The sequence below is a fragment of the Dryobates pubescens genome, chromosome 37, assembly GCF_014839835.1.
Source record: "Dryobates pubescens isolate bDryPub1 chromosome 37, bDryPub1.pri, whole genome shotgun sequence".
Taxonomy (NCBI): domain Eukaryota; kingdom Metazoa; phylum Chordata; class Aves; order Piciformes; family Picidae; genus Dryobates; species Dryobates pubescens.
Genome location: NC_071648.1, coordinates 3,205,001 through 3,218,169, shown reverse-complemented (window position 1 = coordinate 3,218,169; position 13,169 = coordinate 3,205,001). Strand labels below are relative to the sequence as shown.

General features: G+C 53.8%; 1 protein-coding gene across 1 annotated transcript in view; it reads left to right on the top strand.

Moving 5' to 3' along the window:
• Positions 1-1,514: 1,514 nt before the first annotated feature.
• The window catches only part of MAP2 (microtubule associated protein 2), a 225,683-nt gene continuing 214,028 nt past the window's right edge, over positions 1,515-13,169 (top strand). The window contains exon 1 of the mRNA XM_054177052.1: positions 1,515-1,680. The gene's annotated coding sequence lies outside the window, so the exon portion shown is untranslated. The remainder of the gene's footprint in view (positions 1,681-13,169) is intronic.

The following is a 13,169-nucleotide window of genomic DNA, read 5'->3' as shown; positions in this document are numbered from 1 at the left end:
CAGTCTGGAGAAGAGAAGGCTCCAAGGAGACCTTCTTGTGGCCTTCCAGTGTCTGAAGGGGGCTGCAGGAAAGCTGGGGAGGGACTTTTGAGGGTGTCAGGGAGGGATAGGACTGGGGGGAATGGAGCAAAATTAGAAGTGGGTAGATTGAGATTGGATGTCAGGAAGAAGTTCTTCCCCATGAGGGTGGTGAGACACTGGCAGAGGTTGCCCAGGGAGGTGGTGAAAGCCTCATCCCTGGAGGTGTTTGCAGCCAGGCTGGATGTGGCTGTGAGCAACCTGCTCTAGTTTGAGGTGTCCCTGGCCACAGCAGGGGGATTGGAACAGGCTGACCCTTGAGGTCCCTTCCAACCCTAACAATTCTATGATTCTATGATCCTGGGGCTACCCTGGGCACTCAAATAGCGCTATTTATCCTTACTGGATCCAAAGCTGGTACAAAACCCTGTCTTAGGCTAATCCATGAGAGAATTGCTGGTTAAGATTCCGACAGAGCCATTAGAGCAATTTGTTTAGGAAATGGAAAAGGGAAGAAGGGAGTAGCACGTCACTCTTTCATCTCCAGCAAAGGGAACCGAAACAAAGTGATTCTGATTAGCAAAGGGCGAGATGAGCCGGCGCCGCAGCTCCACTGCATCGGCGGCATCGCACCGAGGATGACTTTGCCTTTGCCTGCTTTCTCCCACTACGGAAGCTGTAATTGACATCCTGAGGGGCTGAGGAGGAAAGTTCGAGCCTGAGAAGCCGGTAAGTGACTAAGTAATAGGGTATCTTTTACTGCCGGATGCCGGGAGACGGCTGGAGAACTCGGCCCTACGAGAGCCCAATGCGTAAGTTAGCAGCAGTGCAGCTCCCGGAGGGCTGTAGAAGAATCTCTTAACCTGTCTCACCAGCATCGCCTCTCCTTCTCCAGAGTTTAGGAAAGGTTAGCTTGAGCTGAGACTTGCATCACATGAAGCCTGGGGAGGGAGTTTCGGGATGGGTAGACTGAGCTTGGATGTTAGGAAGAAGTTCTTCCCCATGAGGGTGGTGAGAGACTGGCAGAGGCTGCCCAGGGAGGTGGTGGAAGCCTCATCCCTGGAGGTGTTTGCAGCCAGGCTGGATGTGGCTGTGAGCAAGCTGCTGTAGTGTGAGGTGTCCCTGGCCATGGCAGGGGGGTTGGATCTAGATGATCCTTGAAGTCCCTTCCAACGCTAACAATTCTATGATTCTACGCTTTTCTGCGACGGCCGGGACGAGGGACCAGGGGCAGGACTGAGGGCCGTCCGTGCGTCCCCGAGAACCTCACCGTGTGCCCACCGAATCCGGGCGCCCTGCCCTCGGCAGCGCCCCGTGCAAGTACTGGGGCGGCCGCTGGGCCCCTCCGCAATGCAGGGGCCGCTGCGGGCGGCGGGCAGGGCAGGGCCGGGGCGGGGCGGCGGGTAGGGGGCGGGCAGGGGCCGGGCGCCGCTCCTGCCGCCGGGGGGCCCTGCGGGAGCGGCGCCGGGGCCGGGGCGGGGCCGGGGGCGGAGAAGGGAGGCGGCTCCCGGGGGCTGGCGGCGCGCAGGCGGCCGCGTCCCGGCGACAGCCCCGAGAGCGGCGGGGCCGGGCTAAGGCGGACACGGCGGCGGCGGCGGCGCCCTCTCTCTGCCCCTCCGCGCGGCAGCGCGTCCCGGTGCCGGCAGCCGCCGCGGCGCTCAGGTAAGGATCCTCCCGCACCGCGGCCCCGCTGCTGGCGGGCTGCGGGCGGACTGCGGGCCGGTGGGTTGGTGGCTCTGTGTCTGAGTGAGTGGGTGGGGGGCCGTGGCGGCGGCGCTGGCTGTTCCGCAGCCCGGGGCGGGGGATGCCCGTCGGAAGAAGCGGAGCAGGACGGCCGCGGGGGCTGTGCCGGGAGCCGCTGGGGACCGATGGGTGCGCGGGGCTGGGTCGCGCCGCTCTTGCCCGCGTCCCCTAGCCCAGGCGCGGGCGGACGGCGGCTCCGGGCCAAAGTTTGCAGCCCGCTGGCCCCGGCGGACGTCGCGGGAGGGGGTGGTGGTGTAAAAGCGGCTCCCCGGTGACGCCTGCTTTGTGTTCGTGGGAGCAGTGGGTTTCAGCCGGCTGCCCGTGAGGCTTTTGAGCATCTCTAGGCTGTAAAAGCCTCTAAAGGATGTAACCTTCTGTCCTCTCCTGCCCCCACCCCTAAGCTCCTCTGAAGGGATTCTGTAAGGCTGAACAAAGAACCTTGTGTGAGACAAGGGGGTGCGCGATGGCTGTAAGCGCTTTTAACGTGCATCGGGGAGGGGGGGGGGGGACGACGGAGGGAGAACCGTTAATATAATTCCCTGTATTGAATGGATCAGGCTCGGCGAGGAAACAAGTGTGTCCGGGCAGGCTGGTAGCCGCAGTGAGGCGGTGGAGAACAAAGCCTTTTTATGTAAGAGAAAATGATGCCAAATGTGCCTCGCTTGAGCTGCTGCAGGTACGAGCCGGGTGGGGGGCAGCGCATGCGGCTCTGCCGCGCCCGTAAAGGCTGCGCCGAAGAGGATCTTGCCGAAATAAAAGGACTGCTTGCTTGCCTCTCACTTTGTTGTGTGGATGTTCGAGCTGCTGGCTCTGATGACGAGCCTGCCGTTCGCATGAGATGCGGCTCACGAAAACACCTTGGGGGAAAAGGAAGGGGGTGTGCCGCATACCGGGAGAGTTGCGTTTGCCCCGCGTCAGGTACCGACGGCAGCCTTTGATTTCCCCCGAGCTGAGCAGCAGCTTTCGGTTTCCCCCCGCCGCCCCCCCGCCCCGGAATAAAGGACTATTCCCCACGCTGGTGGTGGATTTTGGGGCGGGTTTCAGCCCCGTGTGAAGCAGCAGGCTTTAGCATACGTGTGGTCATTGACATCGAATCGTAACATCATGCAGATGTGTAGCTAGACAACGCTGCCAGTCTGGCTGATTCTAGGTCTCTAGCATCCCCTGTCAGGTCTTTTGTGGCCGTGTCAGTAAATCTTGAGCCATTCTTCCTTGAAAAAGAAACCCAAACCCCCAAACAGCAGCCATTGTGCTGCTTGTGGATCAGAAAAACCTGCCCCCTTTGTTTCCAGAAGGGTTCTTCCTTGAAAAAAATGAAGCACGTATCCTCTCTGGTCAATTTCTTCCCCAAACTTTGGGGTTTTGTGTTTGTTTCGGTTGGTTTTGTTTCGATTGGGTTGGGTTTGTTTGTTTGTTTGTGTGAGGTTTTGTTTGTTTGTTTTCTCTTTGAGAGAGCCTGCTGCTTTTCACCTGTGCTGGTTTAGACTCGCAGGGATGTCTAGACTACAGATCTCATGGCCAGTGCGCCCAAGAAGAGGCTCAGCTGCAGGATGTGTTTATTTTCTCTTGTTTCCCTCCTTACTGCATGACGTGGATCACAGCATCTCAGCCCTTGCTGGGTAGGGAGTGGGAATGTGCTGATGGAGCATTACCCAGTGAATTTATCCCTGCCAGTACTTCACAGATCACTAAGAAGTGATTCACCAGCAGTGAGGGAACACTCACCTTCCCTCGAGCGTGCTAAACCCCTCCTTGGTCAGTTGAGACCTTCCAGTTTGTGGATGGGTCTATCTTTCTGCTGCTAGTCTGAGGTATAAAACGGAGCTGGAAGCCAGCCTTGTGCCACCCAGGTCAGGGAATCACTGAAGTCTTCACTGCAGATTTCATTTCACCCATTTGCAAAACACTCAGCGGTGCTGGGTAGGGCCCTGAGCTGAATGTGGCCCCAGCCTCCTGGAGCTCAGGCACTTACAGCTGAGCTAAGGTATAACACTGAAAATCACCTCAGTGGCTCAGCGAGCTGTCAAGTGTGGAAATAAAACATGGGGCTAGGGGGTGAGGCCCAGGGGAGCATAGCTCAGGGAAGAGGGGAGGCTTCAGCAGCCAGGTGCAGTGCTGTAAGTTCCATCTGTGCAACCATTCAGTGAGACCTGGACAGACTGAGAGCTGGGCAGAGCGGAACCTGATGAGGCTCAACAAGGAGAAGTGCAGAGTCCTGCAGCTGGGGAGGAAGAATCAACTGCAGCAGTACAGGTTGGGAGGGGATCTGCTGGAGAGCAGCCCTGGGGAGAAGGACCTGGGAGTGCTGGTGGGCAACAAGTTCTGCAGGGGACAGCAATGTGCCCTGGGGGCCAAGAAGGCCAAGGGGATCCTGGGGGGCATTGAGAGGAGTGTGTCCAGCAGAGCCAGGGAGGTTCTCCTCCTGCTCTGCTCTGCTCTGCTGAGACCTCACCTGGAATCTTGCATCCAGTTCTGGGCTCCCCAGTTCAGGAGGGACAGGGATCTGCTGGAGAGAGTCCAAGGGAGGCCTCCAAGGATGCTGAAGGGGCTGGAGCACTCGATGATCTTCGAAGGCCCCTTCCAACCCATAACATCATATGATGATTTTTTCATCTTTTCCCCCCAAGGGATTTGCTTAAGGGAACTTTGCAGTTTGTTGCACCCATGTTGCTTGCTGCCTGTGTGTGTTTGGGTGAAGCCAGGAGGCTGTCATCCTGAGAAGAAGCTGTTGATTTTTGGCAGGCTGTCAGCAGGGAGGGCAGCTCGGTGTGTGCTTATCATGCAGCTGGTTACGTAAAGCAGCATTTACACCCTCGGCTCAGAGATGGGATGTGATGTAATTGTTAAGGTGTATTGTGTCAGGGCCTGCTTAGCTGCCTCTGACAATAAAAAGTCATCATTTAATCACACACCCCCCCACCCCCCCGCCCTGAGGTGCTCTGCCCAGGCAGGGCTGGTCTGATCGCAGTAGTCACTGAGTGAACTGCCGCAGTCCGTGGGCTAAGAACTCCTTAGCTGCTGGATGGTTTCACAGCATCACACAAGGTTAGGGGCTGGAAAGGACCTGGAAAGCTCATCCAGTCCAACCCCCCTGCCAGAGCAGCATCACCTAGAGCAGGTCCCACAGGAACACATCCAGGTGGGGTTTGAAGAGCTCCAGAGAGGGAGACTCCACAACCCCCCTGGGCAGCCTGCTCCAGGCCTCAGTCACCCTCACAGGGAAAGAATTCCTTCTTCCTATTTCCATGGCACTTCCTCTGCCTCAGCTTCCACCACTGCCCCTGGTGCTGGCATTGGGCATCCCCCAGCAGAGCCTGGCTCCAGCCTCTGGGCACTTACCCTGCACATCTTTATCAACTTGAATGAGGTCACCCCTAAGTCTACTCTTCTCCAAGCTCCAGAGCCCTCAGCTCCCTCAGGCTCTCCTCATGAGGAAGATGTTCCACTGCCTTCATCATATTTTCCCAGCACACCTTCCAGCCTGTGTCATGCTGCTTTCTGGCTCTTCCCTAAGCCACATAGCTGGGCTGATGAGAGGAAATACTTGCTGTGTGTGCTGACACACAGAGCAGGCTCAGGCCCTTCCAGCTCTTGCCCCATTCCACTGGGTTGTGGAAATGGCTGGAAATATCTGAACACAGAGATGAGGCTCTGCTGGAGGATTTCATCCACCATCTCCTGAGTGTAGCATGTCATACACGTGGTGAAAATGGCTTTGTTTTCTTAAAGGGGTGGGACTAAGGTTATAAGCTACAGCACAGGAGGTTCCACCTCAACAGGAGGAGGAACTTCTTCACTGTGAGGGTCCCAGAGCCCTGGAGCAGGCTGCCCAGAGAGGTTGTGGAGTCTCCTTCTTTGGAGCCTTTCCAGCCCTGTCTGGATGTGTTCCTGTGTGCCCTGTGCTGGATTCTCTGCTCCTGCTCTGGCAGGGGGGTTGGACTTGATGATCTCCAGAGGTAAATGAAAGTCATCCTTTGGCTTTATTTGGGTTCCCCAAAGAGGCACTCCTGCCTGCAGGACATCTGTAGCTGAAGCCTCACAGTATCACAGGATATGAGAGGTTGGAAGGGATTTCTGGAGATCATCCAGTCCAACCCCCCCTGCCAGAGCAGCATCACCCAGGGTGGGTCACACAGGAGTACACCTAGGTGGGTTTTGAAGGTCTCCAGAGAAGGAGACTCCACAACCTCTCTGGGCAGCCTGCTCCAGGCCTCTGTCACCCTCACTGGAAAGAAGTTTCTCCTCATCTTGAGCTGAAACCTTCTATGCTGAAGTTTGTCTCCATTGGTCCTTGGCTTATTGCTGTGCAGCACCCACAAGAGCTTGGCCCCCTCCACTTGACCCCCAGCCCTCAGCTATTGATAGACATTGCTCAGATCCCCTCTCAGCCTTCTCTTCTCCAGACTCAACAGCCCCAGGGCTCTCAGTCTCTCTTCACAGGGGAGATGCTCAAGTCATCTAATCATCCTCCTGGCTCTCCCTTGGACTCTCTCCAGCAGGTCTCTGTCTCTCTTGACCTGAGGAGCCCCAAACTGGACACAAGATTGCAGCTGTGGTCTCAGCAGGGCAGAGCAGAGGGGGAGAAGAACCTCCCCAGCCCTGCTGGCCACACTTCTTGCTGCATCCTAGGATCCCATCAGCTCTCTTGGCCACAAGGGCTCACCTAGAAAGGGACTAGGGAGTGTTGCAGTTAACATGCACATGAATGAGAGCCAGAGATTTGGAAGCCAGAGGGTTGTGATTATCCTCTGATCCTAGGACCAGATGGCCTCCCAAGGTCCTTTCCAACTGGAATGATTTGATGATCTGGATATTTGCATGTAGAAGGTTTCAGCTCAAGATGAGGAGAAACTTCTTTGCAGTGAGGGTGACAGAGCCCTGGAGCAGGCTGCCCAGAGAGGCTGTGGAGTCTCCTTCTCTGGAGCCTTTCCAACCCCCACCTGGATGCATTCCTGTGCAGACTCCCCTGGGTGATGCTGCTCTGGCAGGGGGCTTGGACTGGATGACCTCTGGAGGTCCCTTCCAACCTCCAGTGTAGTGTGATTCTGTGATCTTTCATGTGTGTGCTACCATAAAGTGCTGTCTGTCTGCTTGATGTGTGGGCTGAGAGGTGGAATTGTTCTTGAAGGCTCGAGGATGCTTGCTTTGGTCCATCTGGATTTATTCAGTTGTTTAAACACATGCTTAATTGCCCTTGAAAGGGAGCCTTAAGCATGTTTGAAAGGGAAGCATGGTTTTAATGGAAAAGGGGAGGGAAAAAAAGGAAAGGAAGATCAGGGTATGTGGCCTAGCTTGTGGAAAACCCTTGTGCCAACTACCTCCAGAGAAAGTGAGGAAATGAGCAATGTTCCATGAAATCACCAGGCTGCTTTCCCCTCTCCAAACACACACTGCAGGAGGCTTCTTAGGGCTTCTTCTTCCACTCTTTTTGCTTTCATGCAGAAGCCTGCCTGCTAGCAGTGGTTCTGTTGTGCACCTCAGCTCAGAAAGTACAGCAGGAGCCCTGATTTCACAGAATCATAGAATCAGCCTGGTTGGAAGAGACATCCAATATCATAGAATCACAGAATCAAACAGGTTGGAGCAGACATCCAATATCATGGAATCATAGAATCAGCCAGGTTGGAAGAGACCTCCAAGATCATAGAATCAACTAGGTTGGAAGAGACCTCCAAGATCATAGAATCAACCAGGTTGGAACAGACATCCAATATCATAGAATCACAGAATCAACTAGGTTGGAAGAGACCTCCAAGATCACAGAATCAGCCTGGTTGGAAGAGACCTCCAAGATCACAGAATCAACTAGGTTGGAAGAGACCTCCAAGATCATAGAATCAACTAGGTTGGAAGAGACCTCCAAGATCACAGAATCAACTAGGTTGGAAGAGACCTCCAAGATCTAGAACCATAGAATCATAGAATCAATAAGGTTGGAAAAGACCTCAAAGATCATCAAGTCCAACCTGTCACCCAACACCTCATGGCTACTAAACCATGGCACCAAGTGCCACGTCCAATCCCCTCTTGAACACCTCCAGGGATGGGGACTCCACCACCTCCCTGGGCAGCACATTCCAACAGCTAACAACTCTCTCTGTGAAGAACTTTCTCCTCACCTCCAGCCTAAACTTCCCCTGGCACAGCTTGAGACTGTGTCCTCTTGTTCTGACATCAACTAGGTTGGAAGAGACCTCCAAGATCATAGAATCACAGAATCAGCCAGGTTGGAAGACACCTCCAAGATCATAGAATGGGTGGAGTTGGAAGGGACCTTAGTCCACCACCCCTGCAGTCACAGCAGGGACATCCTCCACTAGATCAGGCTGCTCAGAGCCTTGTCCAGCCTGACCTTGAATACCTCCAGGCATGGGGCCTCAACTACCTCCCTGGGCAAGCTGTTCCAGTGTTCCACCAGCCTCCTGGTGAACAACTTGAACATCCAAATGTGCTCTTCACACAAAGGAGCTGTACTTTCTCCAGAGCTATCCCAAGCCCACACTGCCTATCCAGACACAGCCAAGGGTGTGGACACATTCAGGTTTGGGGCTCTTTTTGTTTTGGAAGAAAAGCAGTAGTGATGTGAAAGCTTTAATTAACCATGAGGCCTCTTAATGCTAGTGGGCTGATACTTTGAAGATGATCAGGTCCAACCAATCACCCAACCCCATGTAATCAACCAGACCATGGCATTAAGTTCCTCATCCAGTCCTTTCTTAAGCACCTCCAGGGATGTCAACCCCACCACCTCCCCAAGCAGGTTATTCCCTTAGGGTGTGGACCAGGGGGTTTGCTGGTGGGAGCAGAAGTGGCTGCCTTCAGGAGTCTGCCTCAGCAGAGGAAAACAGCTTTTGTCTCAGGGGTAGGTTATAATCACAGGTTGTGGCCCTGGTTAGGCCACACCTTGAGTCCTATGTCTGGTTCTGGACCCCTCAATTGAAGAAAGATGTTGAGATGCTGGAAGGTGTCCAGGGAAGGGCAACAAAGCTGGGGAGGGGTCTGGAGCACAGCCCTGTGAGGAGAGGCTGAGGGAGCTGGGGTTGCTTAGCCTGGAGAAGAGGAGGCTCAGGGGAGACCTTAGTGCTTTCTACAACTGCCTGAAGGGAGGTTGTAGGCAGGAGGGGGTTGGTCTCTTCTCTCAAGCAAGCAGCACCAGAACAAGAGGCCACAGTCTCAAGCTGTGCCAGGGGAGGTTTAGGCTGGAGGATAGGAAGAAGTTCTTCCCAGCAAGAGAGATTGGCCATTGGGATGTGCTGCCCAGGGAGGTGGTGGAGTCACCATCCCTGGCAGTGTTTAAAACCAGCCTGGATGAGGCACTCAGTGCCATGGATGGTGTTGGGTGATAGGTTGGACCTGATGGTCTCAAAGGACTTTTCCAGCCTGGTTAATTCTGTGTTCTGCTGAGCTCTGGGGAGGGTGTTGTAGAAGGAGATGCAATGTGACATTTGTAATTGCTTTCTAGGTGCTGGAGGAAAGGGCCTGATGCATCCATGGGGTTAATTTGGATTGCTGTGGCCACATGGGTTGAGTGTGCTAGTGGCTAAGAAGATTTGAGGCCCTTATTGACCCATTTTACTTTAACACTAATTGTTTGCTGCTGCATTAAGGAGGAGAGATGAGCTAATGCTGTGGCTCCTTATGGTTTTATGCTGGCTGCTGTTTCTCCCTTGCAGTGGTCTCATGGATGGAACTGATCATTGTTCTTCTTGGTGGTAGGAGCCCACCACTATCATTCCAAGTAACAAGGAGGCAACAGCTTCAGGCTGCTGGTGTTCCTGCTCAGTGTCCTGCATCCCAGTTCAAAAGGATAACAGGGAGAGAAGTTGAGGCTTGGGGCAAGCTCAGCAAGGCAAAGATATATCAAAACTCTTTGTTTTCCCAAATCTGTGAGACAGGTTAGTGCTGGTTGGTTGGCATGATGCAATAGAGTGTTTATCTTTGAGCATGTTAAAGTGTGTTGGCCCAGAGAGCCAAGCAGAGCCTGGGCTGCAGCAAGAGAAGTGTGGCCAGCAGGGCCAGGGAGGGGATTCTGCCCCTCTGCTCCACTCTGCTGAGACCCCACCTGGAGCACTGCGTCCAGTTCTGGAGCCTCTGTTCCAGGAAGGATCTGGAGGTGCTGGAAGGTGTCCAGAGAAGGGCCATGAGGATGAGCAGAGGGATGGAGCTGCTCTGCTATGAGGACAGACTGAGGGATTTGGGGTTGTTCAGTCTGGAGAGCAGAAGGCTCTGAGGAGACCTTCTTGTGGCCTTCCAGTATCTGAAGGGGGCTACAAGAAAGCTGGGGAGGGACTTTTGAGGGTGTCAGGGAGTGATAGGACTGGGGGGAATGGAGCAAAACTAGAAGTGGGTAGACTGAGATTGGATGTTAGGAAGAAGTTGTTCCCCATGAGGGTGGTGAGAGACTGGCAGAGGTTGCCCAGGGAGGTGGTGGAAGCCTCATCCCTGGAGGTTTTTCAGGCCAGGCTGGATGTGGCTGTGAGCAAGCTGCTGTAGTGTGAGGGATCCCTGGCAGGGGGGGTTGGAACTGGCTGATCCTTGAGGTCCCTTCCAACCCTGAGGATTCTGTTCTGTGATTCTAACTTTCTGTGGTGTAAGAAGTATTTGTTTAATTGCAGTGCATGGTGCCCTTCCTCCAGTTAAAACACATCTGTGCCTCTGTGTGTTCAGATAGTCTGAGGGGGACCATGGGCAAGGATGTTAAGTGGGGAAAATCAATGTGACTGTGTTGAATCCATTGGATCTGCACCTGGCTCTCACCAGCTGGCAGAGGACAATGCTCCTTTCAGCTCTGTTCTCTCATCATTGAAAATTTGGGATCCTTTTGTGTTGTTTGGTGGTTTTATTCCTCTTCAGGAAAAAGAATCTGCTTATACCTGTGAGTTCTTAAGGTATAAATGTCTAGATAGAATTCAGCCCTTCTGGCAAATTCTGCTCCTTTCTTTACACTCACAGGCACAGGGATCTGATTCTTACATCAAGCCCCTGGCAAGAAGCTGGAACAGTTTTCTGCTAGAGCTTCTGCTGGCTCTCATGCAGTGAGGTCATGGCAGCTTCCAGTGGGTTGAGTTATGACACCAAGCTGGGAGCAGATGTTGGTCTGTTAGAGGGGGGCAGAGCTCTGCAGAGGGACCTTGATAGGCTGGGCAGATGGGCAGAGTCCCAACAGGATGGCATTGAACAAGTCTGAGTGCTGGGTGCTGCACTTTGGCCACCACAACCCCATGCAGAGCTACAGGCTGGGGACAGAGTGGCTGAGAGCAGCCAGGCAGAGAGGGACAGCAGCTGAACACGAGCCAGCAGTGTGCCCAGGTGGCCAAGAAGGCCAATAGCATCCTGGCCTGCAGCAGGAGCAGGGAAGTCTTTGTGCCCTGTGCTCAGCACTGCTTAGGCCACACCTTGAGTCCAGTTCTGGGCTCCTCAGTGGGTAGGTTGAGATTGGATGTTAGGGAGAAGTCATTCCCCATGAGGGTGGTGAGACACTGGCACAGGTTGCCCAGGGAGGTGGTGGAAGCCTCATCCCTGGAGGTGTTTGCAGCCAGGCTGGATGTGGCTGTGAGCAAGCTGCTGCGGTGTGAGGTGTCCCTGGCCATGGCAGGGGGGTTGGAACTGGCTGAGCCTTGAGGTCCCTTCCAGCCCCTGACAACCCTGTGCAAACTTTCCCCTGAAATCTGCTGAGGAAGCCATTTAAGTCAGGAGGGAGGAAACTGTATTGCTTGTTATTTGGGAAGATAAGATCTGGCTGTTTCCTGGGGTAGTAAAGGGAAAGTTGGCAACCACATGTGAGAGAGTAATTAAAAAAGGAAGAAAAAACCAAGAGAGGGAGAAAACCAAACAAAATTCTTTCTGTGGCTCAGAAGGGTAGGAGGAGGGGGGGGGGAGCAGTTAATGATGTGATTCATTCCAAAGAGCCAAGGGGTAGAGGGTGGTAAATAAGAGCTTTCATTCCCTGTTGTTCAGCAGGGTTAAGCTTTCTGGGGCTGTAGAGAGCTGGGTGTGCTTCTGAGAAAGGCTTTAGCAACAGATTGAAAGTAAGCCTTAGATATCATCCAGTGCTGTGGTCCTGCTGTGGCAGGGGGCTTGGACCTGTAGTCATGAGGTGCTGGGTGCCAGGTTGGACTTGGTGATCCTTGAGGTCTTTTCCAACCTTATTGATTCTGTGGTTCTATGACTTAATGATCTCCAGAGGTCCCTTCCAACCCCTAGCATCCTCTGATCCTGGGATCCTGTGCTATCTGTTGCAGCACCTAATGAATGTGTGTGGAAGCCTTTGGAGAAAAAGGCATTTGGTAATATGACAGAGTCAATATATATATAGCTAGGATTTTATGTTCCACAGAGTTTGCCAAAATTAGCAGCAGTGGAAGGAAAGTATCTTGGGGGTGCTGGGGGAGGAGAAGCTCAGCAGGAGCCAGCAGTGAGCACTTGCAGCCCAGAGAGCCAAGCAGAGCCTGGGCTGCAGCAAGAGAAGTGTGGCCAGCAGGGCCAGGGAGGGGATTCTGCCCCTCTGCTCCACTCTGCTGAGACCCCAGCTGGAGCTCTGTGTCCAGTTCTGGAGCTTCTACCACAAGAAGGATCTGGAGGTGCTGGAAGGTGTCCAGAGAAGGGCCACAAGGATGAGCAGAGGGCTGGAGCTGCTCTGCTCTGGAGACAGACTGAGGGAGTTGGGGTTGTGCAGTCTGGAGAAGAGAAGGCTCTGAGGAGACCTCCTTGTGGCCTTCCAGTATCTGGAGGGGGCTACAGGAAAGCTGGGGAGGGACTTTTTAGGCTCAAGGTGAGGAGAAAGTTCTTCCCAGAGAGAGTTATTAGCCATTGGGATGTGCTGCCCAGGGAGGTGGTGGAGTCCCCATCCCTGGAGGTGTTCAAGAGGGGATTGGATGTGGCACTTGGTGCCATGGTTTAGTAGTCAGGAGGTGCTGGGTGCCAGGTTGGACTTGATGATCCTTGAGGTCTTTCCCAACCTTGTTGATTCTATGATTCTATGAATTTTCTGCTTTCTTCCAGTGATGACACAAAGCAACATCACAGGAGCAGAGGATGTTAGGGGTTGGAAGGGACCTCTGGAGATCCTTGAGTCCACCCCCCCTGCCAGAGCAGGAGCAGAGAATCCAGCACAGGTCACCCAGGAACACATCCAGACAGGGCTGGGAAGGCTCCAGAGATGGAGAACTCCACAACCTCTCTGGGCAGCCTGCTCCAGGGCTCTGTGATGGTGAAAGATGTGCTTAGAGTAACTTCCTTACACTTTGAATTAAGTCTTTTAGGACTGAAGGGGTTTTTATTGTTCCTTTATTCTATTTTAACTACCTGTTACAAGCAAAAGGAAGGAATAAGTCCTGAACAGTCAAAAAAATGCTGGGCCAACCCAGTCTTTTCCATGCTTCAGGATATAGAGCTGTGTTTACTACTAG